The sequence below is a fragment of the Corapipo altera genome, unplaced genomic scaffold, assembly GCF_003945725.1.
Source record: "Corapipo altera isolate COAL_440 unplaced genomic scaffold, ASM394572v1 61242b, whole genome shotgun sequence".
In the NCBI taxonomy this organism is placed as follows: Eukaryota; Metazoa; Chordata; class Aves; order Passeriformes; family Pipridae; genus Corapipo; species Corapipo altera.
This window is the reverse complement of record NW_020885012.1, coordinates 137,497-152,176: the sequence shown is the minus strand read 5'-3', so window position 1 is coordinate 152,176 and position 14,680 is coordinate 137,497. Positions and strand designations below refer to the sequence as shown.

The following is a 14,680-nucleotide window of genomic DNA, read 5'->3' as shown; positions in this document are numbered from 1 at the left end:
AGACTGACGGTGGACTATCGTGGCTTGAATGAAGTCACGCCACCATTGAGTGCTGTTGTACCAGACATGTTGGAGCTCCAGTATGAGTTGGAGTCCAAGACAGCAAAGTGGTATGTCACCATCGACATCGCCAATGCATTTTTCTCCATTCCCTTAGCAGCAGAGTGCAGGCCGCAGTTTGCTTTCACGTGGAGAGGTGTGCAGTACACATGGAACCGACTGCCCCAGGGGTGGAAGCACAGTCCAACCATCTGCCATGGACTGATTCAGACCACACTGGAGAAGGGCAAGACCCCAGAACATATCCAGTACATTGATGACATCATTGTATGGGGGGACACAGCAGAAGAAGTTTTCGAGAAAGGAGAGGAAATCATCCAAATTCTCCTTGATGCCAGTTTCACCATCAAGAAGAATAAAGTCAAGGGACCTGCCAGAGAGATCCAGTTCCTAGGGGTGAAATGGCAAGATGGATGCCAGATACCAACAGACGTCATCAATAAGATTGTAGCCATGGTTCCACCAACCAACAAGAAGGAGACGCAAGTTTTCCTGGGGGCCATAGGCTTCTGGAGAATGCACATTCCTGAGTATAACCAGATTGTGAGCCCTCTTCACTTTGTGACCCGTAAAAAGAATATCTTTCAATGGGGTCCTGAACAGCAGCAGGCATTCAAACAAATCAAACAAGAGATTGCACATGCTGTGGTTCTTGGACCAGTTCGGACAGGACCAGACGTGAAGAACGTACTTTACACTGCAGTTGGAGATAAAGGTCCCTCCTGGAGCCTCTGGTAAAAGGTGCCTGGTGAGACGCGAGGGCGACCACTTGGTTTCTGGCGTCAAAGCTACAGGGGTTCTGAAGCCAACTACACTCCTGTGGAAAAGGAAATTCTGGCGGCCTATGAAGGCATACAAGCAGCCTCAGAAGTGGTTGGCACTGAGACACAGCTCCTCCTAGCACCCCGACTACCAGTCCTAAGTTGGATGTTCAAAGGGAAGGTGCCCCCTACGCATCATGCCACCGATGCTACGTGGAGCAAGTGGATAGCCTTGATTACACAGCGTGTACGATTGGGAAGCTCAAATCGCCCTGGAATTCTGGAGGTTATCACAAATTGGTCTGAAAGTGGGAATTTCAGTCTGGCAGAAGAAGAAGAAGAACCAGTGAGCAGAGTTGAAGAAACTCTGCCATTTGATGAGCTGCCAGATGAAGAAAGGCGTTATGCCCTTTTCACTGATGGTTCTTGTTGTATTGTAGGAAGGAACTGGAAGTGGAAAGCAGCCGTTTGGAATCCCACACTACAAGTGGCAGAAGCTGTCGAAGGTCAAGGTGAGTCGAGTCAATTTGCAGAACTCAAAGCCGTCCAATTGGCCCTGGACATTGCTGAACGAGAAGGATGGCCAAGACTCTACACCGACTCGTGGATGGTAGCCAATGCCCTATGGGGATGGTTAGACCGATGGAAGAAGATGAACTGGAGGCGTGGAGGAAAACCCATATGGGCTGCTGACTTGTGGCAGGACATCGCTGCCAGAGCGAAGAGTCTGAATGTGAGAGTCTACCATGTAGATGCCCATGTGTCCAAGAAGCGAGCTAATGAAGAACACGATAACAACAGAGAAGCGGACAGAGCTGCACAGATCGAAGTGTCACAAGTAGACCTAGACTGGCAGCAGAAGGGAGAGTTGTTCCTAGTTCGATGGGCCCATGATGCTTCTGGTCATCAGGGCCGAGATGCCACCCACAGATGGGCACGAGACCGAGGGGTGGAATTAACCATGGATATCATTTCTGAAGTTATCCATGATTGTGAGACTTGTGCCGCTATTAAGAAGGCAAAAAGACTGAAGCCCCTGTGGTATGGTGGACGATGGGATAAGTATAAGTATGGAGAGTTATGGCAGGTTGATTATATCACACTGCCACAGACCCGCCAAGGTAAGTGCTACGTGCTTACCATGGTGGAAGTAACCACCGGATGGTTAGAGACTTTTTCAGTGCCCCACGCAACAACCCGGAATACCATTCTGGGCCTTGAAAAGCAAGTCCTGTGGCGACATGGGACCCCAGAACGTATTGAGTCGGACAACGGGACTCATTTCAAAAATAAATTAGTTACCACTTGGGTGAGGGAACATGGTATCAATTGGGTGTACCACATTCCTTATCATGCACCAGCTGCTGGGAAGGTTGAGAGATGTAATGGACTGTTGAAAACAACTCTCAAGGCACTAGGTGAGGGAACTTACAAGAACTGGGATAAGAACTTAGTCAAGGCCACCTGGTTAGTTAACACCAGGGGTTCTGTCAATCGAGCTGGCCCTGCACAAGCAGAATCCCTGCACATTGTTGATGGAGATAAAGTTCCAGCAATCCATTTGAGGGGAATGCTAGGGAAAGCTGTTTGGGTTACCCCTGCCTCAGGCCAAGACAAACCCATTCGTGGGATTGTCTTTGCTCAAGGACCAGGACATACGTGGTGGATAATGAGGAAGGATAGAGTAATCCAATGTGTGCCTCAAGGAAATTTAGCCTTGGGGGAAAAACTAATTGTATGTCCTGAGTTGTGTTTTACAGGAAGCCAGTCACCAGATGAGAGAGAGAGACCTGAACTAAGCTGATGCCAGTATCCAATGTTGAGACAGCCCAGAATGACAAAACAGTCCTAAAATCAGAACTGCAATTGTGACTGAGGAGACCGAAGATCTGGACTGAACTGAACTGATGTCAGTATTGATTTCCAACAATGAGACAACTGCGCCGAGAGACCAACAAGGACTATATATATATGTATATATATATAGGGATGTAGGCGAATGTGAGGTATAGGTGTTACATAAAAATAGTATGGAATAAGGGGTGGAGAATGTGGTGGTTTGAGCTAGGCCTTCCTTGGTGACCAGTTTGTAACCAAGGAAGGGTCCAGATCTACCCAGTATTCCCTACGATTTTTACGTAAACCAGACTACAAGAAGAAAGGAGGAGAGGTCTTCACTCTCTTTCCTTCCGGTGGCTTGGAGGTGCAGGTTCCCTGCTGTTGAGTCTACTGTGTTGGGGAGCGAGGCCTGGTAAGGCCTTGTTGACCTTGGGAGGCGGAGGTTGCCAGTGATTGTCCCGGAGCGACTCTCGGCTGTCCCAAGAAGAGTGGTGGGATATTTCTTTGCTAACTCTTTAGTTACTAGATCTCGGGTTACTGATTGGGATATATATATATATATATATATATTTTATTTTGGTTTTGTTCCCTTTCCCTTCTCCCTTCCCTTTCCCTCGTGGAATTGTATAAATTTTAATTGTATATAATTGTAATATAAGTATAAATATATTTATATATATCACTTTAACTGTCTCTCTCTCGTTTCGGGTTTTCTTGGTTGTTTTTCTCCCTCTTCTCCCTGAGGTTTGGGGGGGGACACGACTTCTTGTGGTAAGGTTTGGAGACTTGGCAGGGAGTCAGCTGCAAACCATATCAGCGTTCCATCAACGCTGCCTCCGTACAATCCTAAACATCCACTGGTCAGATTATGTGACTAATACATCTGTTCTTGAACAAGCAGCAGTCACAAGCATTGAGGTCATGTTGCTGAGAACACAGTTGCGCTGGGCAGGGCACGGGCACGTCTCAAGGATGAAGGACCACCGCCTCCCTAAGATCATGCTTTATGGTGAACTTGCCCCCAGTTGCCGCAAGAGAGGAGCCCCGAAGAAAAGATACAAGGACTCCCTGAAACAACATCTCAACCTCGGTCATATTGGTCAACATAACTGGTCTACTCTGGCCTCAGATCGGGAGGCCTGGAGACACACCATCTATAACGCTGCTGTTTCCTTTGAGAACACTCAGAATCACTCTCGAGGAAAAAAGACAAGGCAGAAAGAATCGTGCCTTGCAGAATATACCACCTAAGGAGTCTTTCTGCTGTGCCTTTTGCAATTGGATATGTCTATCTTGTATTGACCTCATTAGCCACCAGCGTGCTTGTAACAAACGTGGATAGAGCCTTCCTAAATCTTTGTTCGCGAAGCCTAGCCATGATGATGGGTGATGCCTAGTTGCCAACTGGGCTTAAACCACAACCGATATGTAGGCAGTTTGTCCCCTGTGAACCATAACCAACACATGCACTCCTTACTGAACTTTGGGTTTTGGTATTCTCCCTACACTGGTTTACAAGATCTTACTTGAGGAGATACATTGACCTCACAGTTGATAGGAGTCACCTCCAGAGGCTACAATTGGTTGCCCCTCCTCCAATCCCTTTGTCAGTGCCATAGACCCTAGACATAAAACCCAGTTGTTTGTGTTTCTTTTCCTCTAAATCCAGGTGGCTAACCCCACTATCCCATCATCAGAGTAATCAAGTAACAATTTGTTCACCTTGCTGATGGATGAAATCTTTCTGCATATCTTGCAGTTTGTTCAGGGATAGAGACCGTGAAGTTTCTGCCTCTTTTATTTCTGATTCTTCCTCTTTCCCCCTCCCTGCAGGAGCTGCTTCTTCTCTTACTAACCAAGTCAACCTCTGCTTCCACTATTTCTTTGTGACTATAGGAGTAAATATTATAACTTAAGGTCGGGCCTCTGGTTTAGCCACAATGTCCATTTGTGTCGCCTCAGAGTGAGAGACCTTCTCAGTGTCCATTTGTGTGCCCTTAGACTGAGACCCTCTTTCTCTTTTGAGGGTGCTGGACAGCAGCTCAATAAGTATGGTCCAGGCCCCAGCACAGTGTTAGAAGTTGCTGTGTTTCATTGGGGCAGGTAAAGTTCCCCTTCTTTAAATGTTGTGCTAATTCAATGGGATTACATGTCTGTTCAGGTGTAAAATCCCAGGTGGTGATAAGGACTCTAGGCATCTGACCAAATCCTCCCACACACCCTGCAACCCAGGGATTGACTGCCTTAGAGTATGTTCCTGTGTGGCATTCCCAATTAGTTGGTTAACTTTACAAACAGTAATGAATACCAAAATCAGGCTCATGACACACACCAGTACAAACAGTCTGATTACAGAAGGATATTTCAGAAACTGAGAGGAGAGTAAGGGGATGTGCCATTCTTCATTTTCTCCCACAGGTAGACCGATGCCCAGACAGTTCCCAAGCAAAAGATGGCTACCTACCTAACCCTCCATCCTATAAATTTTATCACTGAGCATGACATTATATGGCATGGAATGTTCCTTTTGTCAGTTTGGGTCAACTGTCCAAACTGTGTCCCCTCCCAACCTATTGCACACACTGTTGGGGTAGAGTGAGAAACAGAGAAGGCCTTGACACTGTGCCAATACAGTATGTTAGTATAGAAAACACTGGTGATTTCTCATAGCCTTATTTTATTCATAGAACAAGAGGGACATACATTGTTTTGCTGTGACCAACCAACACACCCCCTATAGCATTTGTATGGGCATGGACCAAACAGATGCATGTGCAGCTGTTAAATCAACTATTTGCATGCTAACAAGCTCTTATATACCTCCTGTGACATCAGATATTTCCCACAGTTCTTAGCCAGTCCTTCAGTGAGCATGCTCTGTTGCGTTCTCTCTCCAGGGGGTTTGCTGTGGAGACTACATCTCCCGTAGTTCCTTGAGACATTCTTCTTATACAGTGTTAACCCTTTCTGCCACAACCCCCTGTAGGGTGATAGACCAATTTAAGGCCATGATGACCGTCCTGATTGGTTAGGGGAAACACCTCAGCACCTGGAGGGGGCATTCCCAGAAACCCATTGTCAAATGATAATGGGTTACACAAAAAGGGACAAAGAGACCCCGATGGCTTCCCAAAAGTCCTCAACAAAATGGGGAGACTTCACAGCAACAGACTGATAGGATTAATGAAGGATGGAGTGTTATGGAAATAGCATGACCTTTCTTCCCAACATCCTACGGGAACACAGGGAGCCAGCCCTTAGGCCTATGTCATCTATCACCCCAAAAATTATTATTAACTAAAGTCACTCAAACTGCCTAAGAAAAAAAGTATAAAGAGATCGGACATGAGTAAAATTGGGGAGAAGTTCCATCATCTCTGCGGGGGTAACTAACAAGCTGCCCTGTCTCCTTCCACTCCTTCGGACACTGTAGGGGTGAGCAACCATTTCCTCTGCTTTCTTTACCTTGACCTTGCCTTATACCGTCTTTCACCTTTACCCCATAGATACCTTATTTACTAATTGCACTTTGTTACTTTGCTTTATAGATACTAATTTTACCTTGCCCTACACCTTGTAACTTACTGGGTATATATCTTACTTTATATTCTTTTTTTTTTTGTTGTCCTATATTGCACTTTATTGCCAACTCGTTCGTTTGATTTAAGGTGTGCATTTGCTTATCTTAATGAGTTAAAATGTGTGTTAGTGGGAAGTGGCTATATTCTTTCTTTTTTGCTTTGTGTTAACGAGTGTGTTTAGATTTTGTTCTAGTCTTTGTAAATTGGTCTGTCGTGGAGGGGGGTTGCTTGAGTTTTGTATTAAGGCTTAGGTAGTTGTGTTGTTTTGTAGAGTGTGCTTCTGGTTTTTGGTTTTTTTATTAGCTAAGTGCCATCGTGCAATTAAACGTTATCACCAGCGACGCGAACCCTGCAGTAGTTTGTCACATACTTGTATTAATAACTGCTATTTCATGAGCTGCTAGAGTTAGTCCGGTTTGTTTCTGGTACTGGTAGCCTCATAACTTGTAGGAGAACTTTACTGAGAAGGTTCTCCATTGCTATTAAGTGCCATCCCCATATCAGGGTATCAAAAGTCCTGTCCATCACAGTGAATCTGTCTAGTGAAGGGTCTCTTTAGGTGAGGCGCAGACAGACTGTTTTGGGCTTTAAAAGGCTTTGATATTCTGGGGACACTGATAGCCAATAAAAAATATATTAATACAGGTGGGACAAGAAATCTTCACATTTCTGCCCCTTTTCACGTGACACCCCCACAATGGAAGAAGGATCAGAGGTTGTATAAACAGCCTTTCCTGTGATAACTAGTAGAGAGTTATGTCTTCCTGAGCTAGCCAAATGAAAGGGGAGGGAGGGTGGGAGAAGGCAGGGTGGTGGTGTATACATGGCTCAGCCCAACATAAAATATAAAAATTGGACAAATAATAATATTAATTTTGAAGAGAGAGAGACTTGAGCTGACTTCAACCCACATTTCCTTCCCAGCAACTGTGGATGTCCAGCATCATGACAGTGAGCATATAAAGACTGAGAAAGGGAATCACATTTCTACTGTGAATGAACTACATATTGCAATTGCTATATTATGCTGTATTGTGATTTCAGTATATTTCTGTATCTCTCTGCTAAATCAAAGTGCTATATAACACCAAATATCTTCAAATAAGTGCATTTGATATTAAACAGTAAAACTTCCTTGTGTGGACTATCTAAAAGAACCTGGTCAGAGAGTATTGGACTCTAACACATACACTGGCATAATTTCCTATGTAGCTACATAAAGTCTAAAGGTATGATTACTGAAAAAAAACAAAATTAAAAAAAAACTAAGAGCAGATGACCATAGTTATGCAAGCGGATGAGTGGAAACATCTGCATGTTCAGCACATATCCATTCATTTAAGAATGTAACTGTAAAAAACTGGGTCAAATAGTCATTGCACTGGTGATAAGGATCCCTGCCTTCTACAATTTCCCTCAAAGTGTTAGAAAAGCATCAACGTGTTCCCTTCATTAGAAAACTCTCCCTGGTATGTCGCCTATATTCTTTAAAATTAAGAAAAGTCCATTTACCTTCATGTGGTTACTCTTCCTTGGCTTTTTCTATAGGTAGCAAAGAGACACATACTCTTTCAGAGGATAGGATTGCATAGGATAGCATAGGATAGGATAGGATAGAATAGAATAGACTGTTTCAATTGGAAGGGACCTACAATGATCATCTAGTTCAACTGCCTGACCCCTTCAGGACTGACCAAAAGTTAAAGCATGTTATTAAGGGCACTGTCCAAATGCATCTTAAACACTGACAGGCTTGGGTCATCAACCAACTCCCTAGGAAGCCTGTTCCAGGGTTTGACCACCCTCTCCACAAAGAAATGCTTCTTAATGTCTAGTCTGGACCTCCCCTGGGACAGTTTTGAACCATTCCCATGCATCCTGTCACTGGATACCAGGGAGAAGAGCTCAGCACCTCCCTCTCCACTTCCCCTCCTCAGGAAGCTGTACAGAGCAATGCTCAACCTCCTTTTCCCCAAACTAGACAGAGCCAGAGTCCTCAGCTGCTCCTCACAGGACATGCCTTCCAGCCCTTTCACCAGCTTTGTTGCCCTCCTCTGGATGCATTCAAGTACCTTCATACCCTTCTTTAATTGTGGAGCCAGAACTGCACACAGTACTAAAGGTAAAGCCACACCAATACTGAATACAGTGGGATAATCACCTCTTTTGACCAGCTGGTTCTACTGTGTTTGATGCCCCCCAGAATGCAGTTTGCCCTCTTGGCTGCCAGGACCCACTGCTGACTCCTACTGAGCCTGCTGTCAACCAACACCCTCAAATTCCTTTCTGCAGGGCTGGTCTCCAGCCACCCCTTTCCCAAATTCATAGAATTATAGAACGGTTTGGAAGGAATCCTAAAGATTATCTAGTTCCAACACCCCTATCATGGGCTCCAAGCCCCATGCAACCTGGTCTTGAACAGTTCCAGGGATGGAACATCCACAACTCCACTGGGCAACCTGTTCCAGTGCCTCACCACCCTCATAGAGTACAATTTATGTTTGTGTCTGGCATTACTCCATCACAGGTGCACAATCTGGCATTCATTCCTATTAAATTTCACATAATCGAGGATTTCCCAAAATTCAAATCTATCTAGATCCCTCTGCAAAGCCTCTTGTCCCTCAAGACAGTCAACAGCACATCCTAGCTTAGTCTTGTCAGTAAACTTGCTAATGCTACATTCAACTCCTGTATCCAGATCACTGACAAATATATTGAACAGAACTGGTCCTAGAATTGAACCCTGAGGAACACCACTGGTGACTGGTCACCAGACAGATGGAGCCCTATTCAAAGAATCACAGAATCATAGAATGGTTTGGGTTGCAAGGAACCTTAAAGATCACCTAGTTCAAATCCCCCTGCCACAGGCAGGGATACCTTTGAATGCGAAAAATCGGGTCCGAAAGACTGCTCAGAGACATTTTTTATCTTTAAGCAGCAAGGTATTTGTTTATTCAATGTTGGGAGTAAGCCAGTTCGCGCTGGACAAACTTGCTTGACTTGCAAGTGCAAAACTAAGCCATTTTATACACTTTAGATACATCGTTACATCATTTATTATACATATTAATATATAGGCTAGTCTCTGGGTAGAGTCTTTCCAGACATGCGCAGCCTTCTACTGTGGGAGTCTTCTCCTCAAGCCTTCATCCCTCTGGTGGTCGCCATGGACGTCTCCCTCAATTTGACCTCTTCAATTAGGTATATGTCCACCAAGGGAAATAGATGCCAAGGACAACTACCCAATTAAGTACTTATGACTAAAGTCAGTCAAGCTCCACCTAAACCTAAAGAAATAATATAAAAGTAAGTTGGAAATTGGAAGAAATTGGAGAAAGACTCCACCAAAACTGCTGGGAACAGTCGATAGGTTGAACCTGTCCTCCCCCCCATAGGGACACCTACGGGGTAAGAAACTTATTCTATGCATGGTAAATGTTGCTTTCAGGACTAGAGCTTGTGCTTTGCCATATAGTATATTGGTAGATTGCTTTGTATTAGAGTTCGTGTTTCTGCTTGCTTTATAGTATTATTAGATTGCTTTAAACGTGTTTTTGCAGTTAGACACTATCATTGATGACCTATGAACCTTATTAACCTATCACGATGTGTATTAATAAAGAGTGTTATTCCGTAAACTGTTAGAGTGAGTCCTTTATAAGGTGCTGGCAGTTGCCTGTGCCAGAATAACATGTTGGAAGGCCTGCTGAGGGGTCTCCCTTACGCTGTTGGCTCAGTTCCCCCGACAAGGGCAAATTGGATCACCCCTCTGATCCTGTGAATCTGTTGGTGAAGGGCACCCCTGTAGTGGGTTGACCCTGGTCAGCTGCCAGGTACCCACTAAAGCCACACTCTCCCTCTGTAGCTGGACAGAGGAGAGAAAAAAAAATCAGCTAAGGATTCATGAGTTGAGATAACAACTGGGAGAGGTCACTTACTGATTACCTTCACAGGCAAAACAGACTCAAAGTGGGGATAGTACTTAAATTTATTACTAACAGGATAAGAGCCAAAGAGTGAGAAATAAAACAGTCTTAAAAACACCTTCCCCTCCACCCCTCCTTCTGTGTTCTCCCTCCTCCCCCCCAGTGGTGCAGGGGGACAGGGAATGGGGGTTACGGTCAGTTGTTGTTTCTGTTGCTGCTCAGAGAGAGGAGTCCTTCTCCCTTCCCCTGCTCCTGTGGGGTCCCTCCCACAGGAGACAGTCCTTGATGGACCTCTCCAACCTGAGTCCATCCCTTGGGCAGCAGCACTTCCCAAACTGCTGTCCCGTGGGTCACTCCTCCATGGGGTGCAGTCCTTCACCAATGAGCTGTACCGGCGTGGGTCCCCCACAGGGGCCACAAGTCCTAACTGGGAAAAACCTGCCCCAGTGTGGGCTTCCCTCTCCATGGTCTGCAGGTATCCGGCAGGACCCTGCTCCATCCTGGGCCTCCCACGGGGTCACAGCCTCCTTCATGCATCCATCTGCTCCATCATGGGCTCCTCCATGGGTTGCAGGGGGGCAGCCTGCTTCACTGTGGTCTTCGCCACAGGCTGCAGGGGCCTCAGCTCTGGTGCCTGGGAGCACCTCCTCCCCCTCCTTCTGCACTGACCTTGGTGTCTACTTTGTTGTTCCCATGTTCTCACTCCGCTCTTCCCTGGCTGGAATTCTTTCTGCGCAACAATCTTCTGTTCTTAAATATGTTATCACAGAGGTGTTACTATTGCTCCTGATTGTCTTGGCCTTGGCCAGCGGCAGGAAGTCTGTCCTGGAGCCAGCTTCTAGGGGAAGCTTCTAGCGGTTTCTAATAGAAGCCACCCCTGTAGCCCCCCCCCCGCTGCTACCAAAACCTCCCTCACAGGACATCTGACAGACTCATAGGGCATAAAGGGTTTCATTTTCTCTGGGGCACTGACAGGCAAATAAATCACTGAAAGTCGAGAAAATCTCCCCTCTCTAAGGGTTGGGCAAATTTCACACACACCCCTTTTTCACATGACAACAAGCATTATCATTCCCATTTTAATAATGGAAAAACAAGAGCAGATTATTTTAGCAAGATGGTGCCACAAGCCATTCAGTAGGGGCTGTGATGTTCGTTACAAATTCTCATCAGGTTGAACAAAGACACCAGTCCATGTGTCAGGGAACTCCTATGTTTAATTGTATAATCATCTTAACCCACTATTTAGTCTCAAAAGTGTTGGCTAACAAGCCCTTAATTTTTACATCACACTTCAACACACTCCCAACTCCAATATGGAGTAAGGGGTAGAGTATGATAGCTGCACTTTGCAAGACAAAGCAAGGGAGGGGAGAAATAAAGGCAGAAAAGGGAAAAAGAGGAAAAAAGAAGATCACCAGTCCTTAGATCCCACATTCGTCCTGGCACGTGAATGGTCCAGATCTGGAGTCGACAAAGAGAGAGAGAGAAAGAAAGAAAAGAAAGCGAGGTACAGCCTGACCAGTGCCGAGTCAGGATGCCATCAACCTTCTTGCCCACCTAGGCAGACTGTCAGCTCATATTCATCCAGTTGTAATGTAGCATCTCTATAGAACAAAGGATGGACAATGTTGCTTAAAGAGACCATGGAGAAAAAGACTCCAGACCAATTTAGTGTATAAGATAAAAAGAGCAGGTCCTTTAATCAGGCCTCAGGCCCAAGGGAATACACACGTCGCGCACCCCCCAGATAGTGGTTCTATGATTTTATAATAAGGTCCATCCAATCCCAGATTTTATAATAAGGTCCATCCAATCCCAGATCTATCCACCCCTCGGTTCTGCCCAGTTCTGCCTATAACAACCAGATAATATAGAAATGTCAAAAATAATGTTTCACCATTGTTTCTGCCTGTCAAAACTTCCTACCAAAAATTCTCTGTCAGTTTTCTGCCAGAAGTTCTCACCCGAACTTCCTGCTGGAGTTTTCCTGCCAAAAGATCCTGCTATTGTTTATGGTTATCATATCTCTTCGAACATCTCAATAGGACTACGTGCCAAGAAACCACACATAACCTCCTTTGAACACTATAAAAGTTGAGGAAAAATCTTGGAAAATCAGGGAGAGGAAAGGGAGAGAGAACTGATTACCGTAGCCGAGAATCTCTCCCCACCTCCCCCCACCTTTTCTCTGCTACCTGCCACCGGAGACTGAAACTCTGCCGACCTGGAAAGAACTGAGACCCCACTGTGCCACATGTGTGAGTTATACCTTATCCTTCTACCCTTATCATATTTCTGAGGGCCAAAATGTGCTGCTGAATAGGGACCCTGCATGGTCTGAGACATGGTTCAACATGAGTGATGAAACCACACATCCTGGTTGCATTCCAGAGAACTAAAGCTGCTAAAACCCCCCCCTCCCATCCCCCGCAGCTAAAGAAATAACATCAAAAAGTAGCAGAGAAAGAGAAAAAAAAAAGGCAGAAACTGCTTCTCCCTCCCACCACCAACTCGGCAGAAAGGTAGTTTTGGCGGTATCTTTTCTCTGCTTCTAAAAGTAATCTTAGCTTTTTCCAACATTTTCTTATTTTTTCCTCTTTCTCTTTGCATCTCTTAGCAATTAATAAAATCAGTTTTTGGTATCAAAAGATAACTTGTGTGAGTTTTAATTTTGCTCAAGGGAATATTCGAATCTGAAGTTCTTTCTGCAACATTTAAGCAGATTGCAACATTTTTTTATTAGTATCACGTGACAGGATTCCCTTGAAGTAAAACTATTCATTCCAAAACCTTATAATTGCTAATTTTTATGATCGATCATTTTGCAATAGACAGAGTAAGGTACCTTCCTTTTTGACTTCATGACTGTATGACTTTATGACTGACTTTACAACTCCAGAATTGTTTTTTGAGTTTTGGTTTTTATTTTATTTTTTAAGTTAATGTGCACATTGTAGCTTTTAAGAGGTACCTATCCAAAGCAAAGGAGTGAATCTTTGGGAAATTTGTTGTAACTTTACCAGGTGCCCTTTGGAGAAGTTTTCACTCTGAATTTGTGATGTAACTTAGTGCTTTCCAGGGAGAAAGGGGTGAAATTTTGGAAATTAACTTTTACGAGGGGTCCCCTGGATAAGCTCACCCTGGTTTTGGTTGTAATGTAACTTTTAAGAGGGGTCTTTCCAGGTAGAGGAGTGAAAAACTTTGGAAATTATCTGTAACTTTAAGTCAGGTAACCCCTGGAGAAATTTCACTCCAATTTTGTGGTAACATGGAACATAATGTGGGAAAAAATTCCTCTTTTAAATTTTGAAAGATGGCATAAACTCATGGAACAAAGAAACTGTATCAACAAGGAAGAATGTATTCAGCACACTGGGTCTTCCTCTCACCAAGTTTCCAGGGAGAAAAGACCCCTTGGGTTTAAATCTCATGCATTTTATAGTTTTACAAAATCCCACCCTTTTTCAGCTAAGTTTAATATATTCATTTTTGCCTAAAAAGGTTTCTTTTCTCTGAAAAGGGGCTTTCCCTTCCTTCCAATTGACTGTGAGGCGTCCTCTGTCAAAAATGATGGATTTCCTTTGTTCTTAGTCCAGAGAGAAAAAGAAACCCTGTGTTCAGAATTTGCCAAATGGTCCAGAAAGATTTTAATTTTTAGGAACTTTATATCTCCCTTATCACAGACAAAAAAGACCCTAGTACCCAGTCCAGTTTGGAACTTGGATACCTTACAACTTCTCGATATGTCTATAAAAAAACCGTATTTTATTTCTCATAATCCTCAGGGGTATTTTTGTGTTGTTTTTTTTTTTTTTTATGATAACATCAAAGGGATTATACATCAAATCACCCCCTTATCCTCTGGCCTCTCTCCCACTTGGTTAATATGTCCATAGTTTCATCCATATTCTCTGTTTTCTTGAAGCGTTCCTATTCAAACAACAGTTTCTGCGCATTCTTCGCGTCTTTAGTTTGTTTGGGGACGGGGTGTAGGACCATAATCTTCAAGTTCCTGGGCCTCTTGTTGCAGCAGTTTTTGGATCCATAGGCATGTCAAACATTTGCATCCCTTGAACAACACTAGTATCAATCTTATGAAACATGGGATTAAACAGGGTAAAAATAGCAATCCGGCAATAGCACACAAAAGGAAAAACCCTCCATCTAGCATGGATTTCCAGCTTTGGACTGGTACATGGGTTATTTTGTGGATATTGGAGGTTATTTCCATTATTGCTTCATAATTATCATCAATCTGTAAGCAACAATCCGAGGTGTTAAATTTTCCACACACTCCTTCTTCTGCCGAAAGATAGTCTAAGGCTAGTCTGTTTTGATATATTGTGGCTCTACTTTGCTGCTGCTGTTCAGCTATCAATTGTAATCCTGTCACAGTCTGATTTATAACTATTTCAACCACAGCTTGTAACCATATGATTCGATTAAGCATAGTCCAAAGCATACCCTGGGAAACAACCCTTAAAAACAAGGGGGTCCAGGAGGG

At 44.2% G+C, this 14,680-nt stretch overlaps 1 long non-coding RNA gene across 1 annotated transcript in view; it reads left to right on the top strand.

The window, feature by feature from the left end:
• Nucleotides 1-6,147: 6,147 nt before the first annotated feature.
• LOC113958929 overlaps nt 6,148-14,680 on the top strand; it is a 15,221-nt gene continuing 6,688 nt past the window's right edge. Inside the window, exons 1-2 of the long non-coding RNA XR_003531653.1 lie at nt 6,148-6,236; nt 14,207-14,208. This is a non-coding gene — a long non-coding RNA (uncharacterized LOC113958929). The remainder of the gene's footprint in view (nt 6,237-14,206; nt 14,209-14,680) is intronic.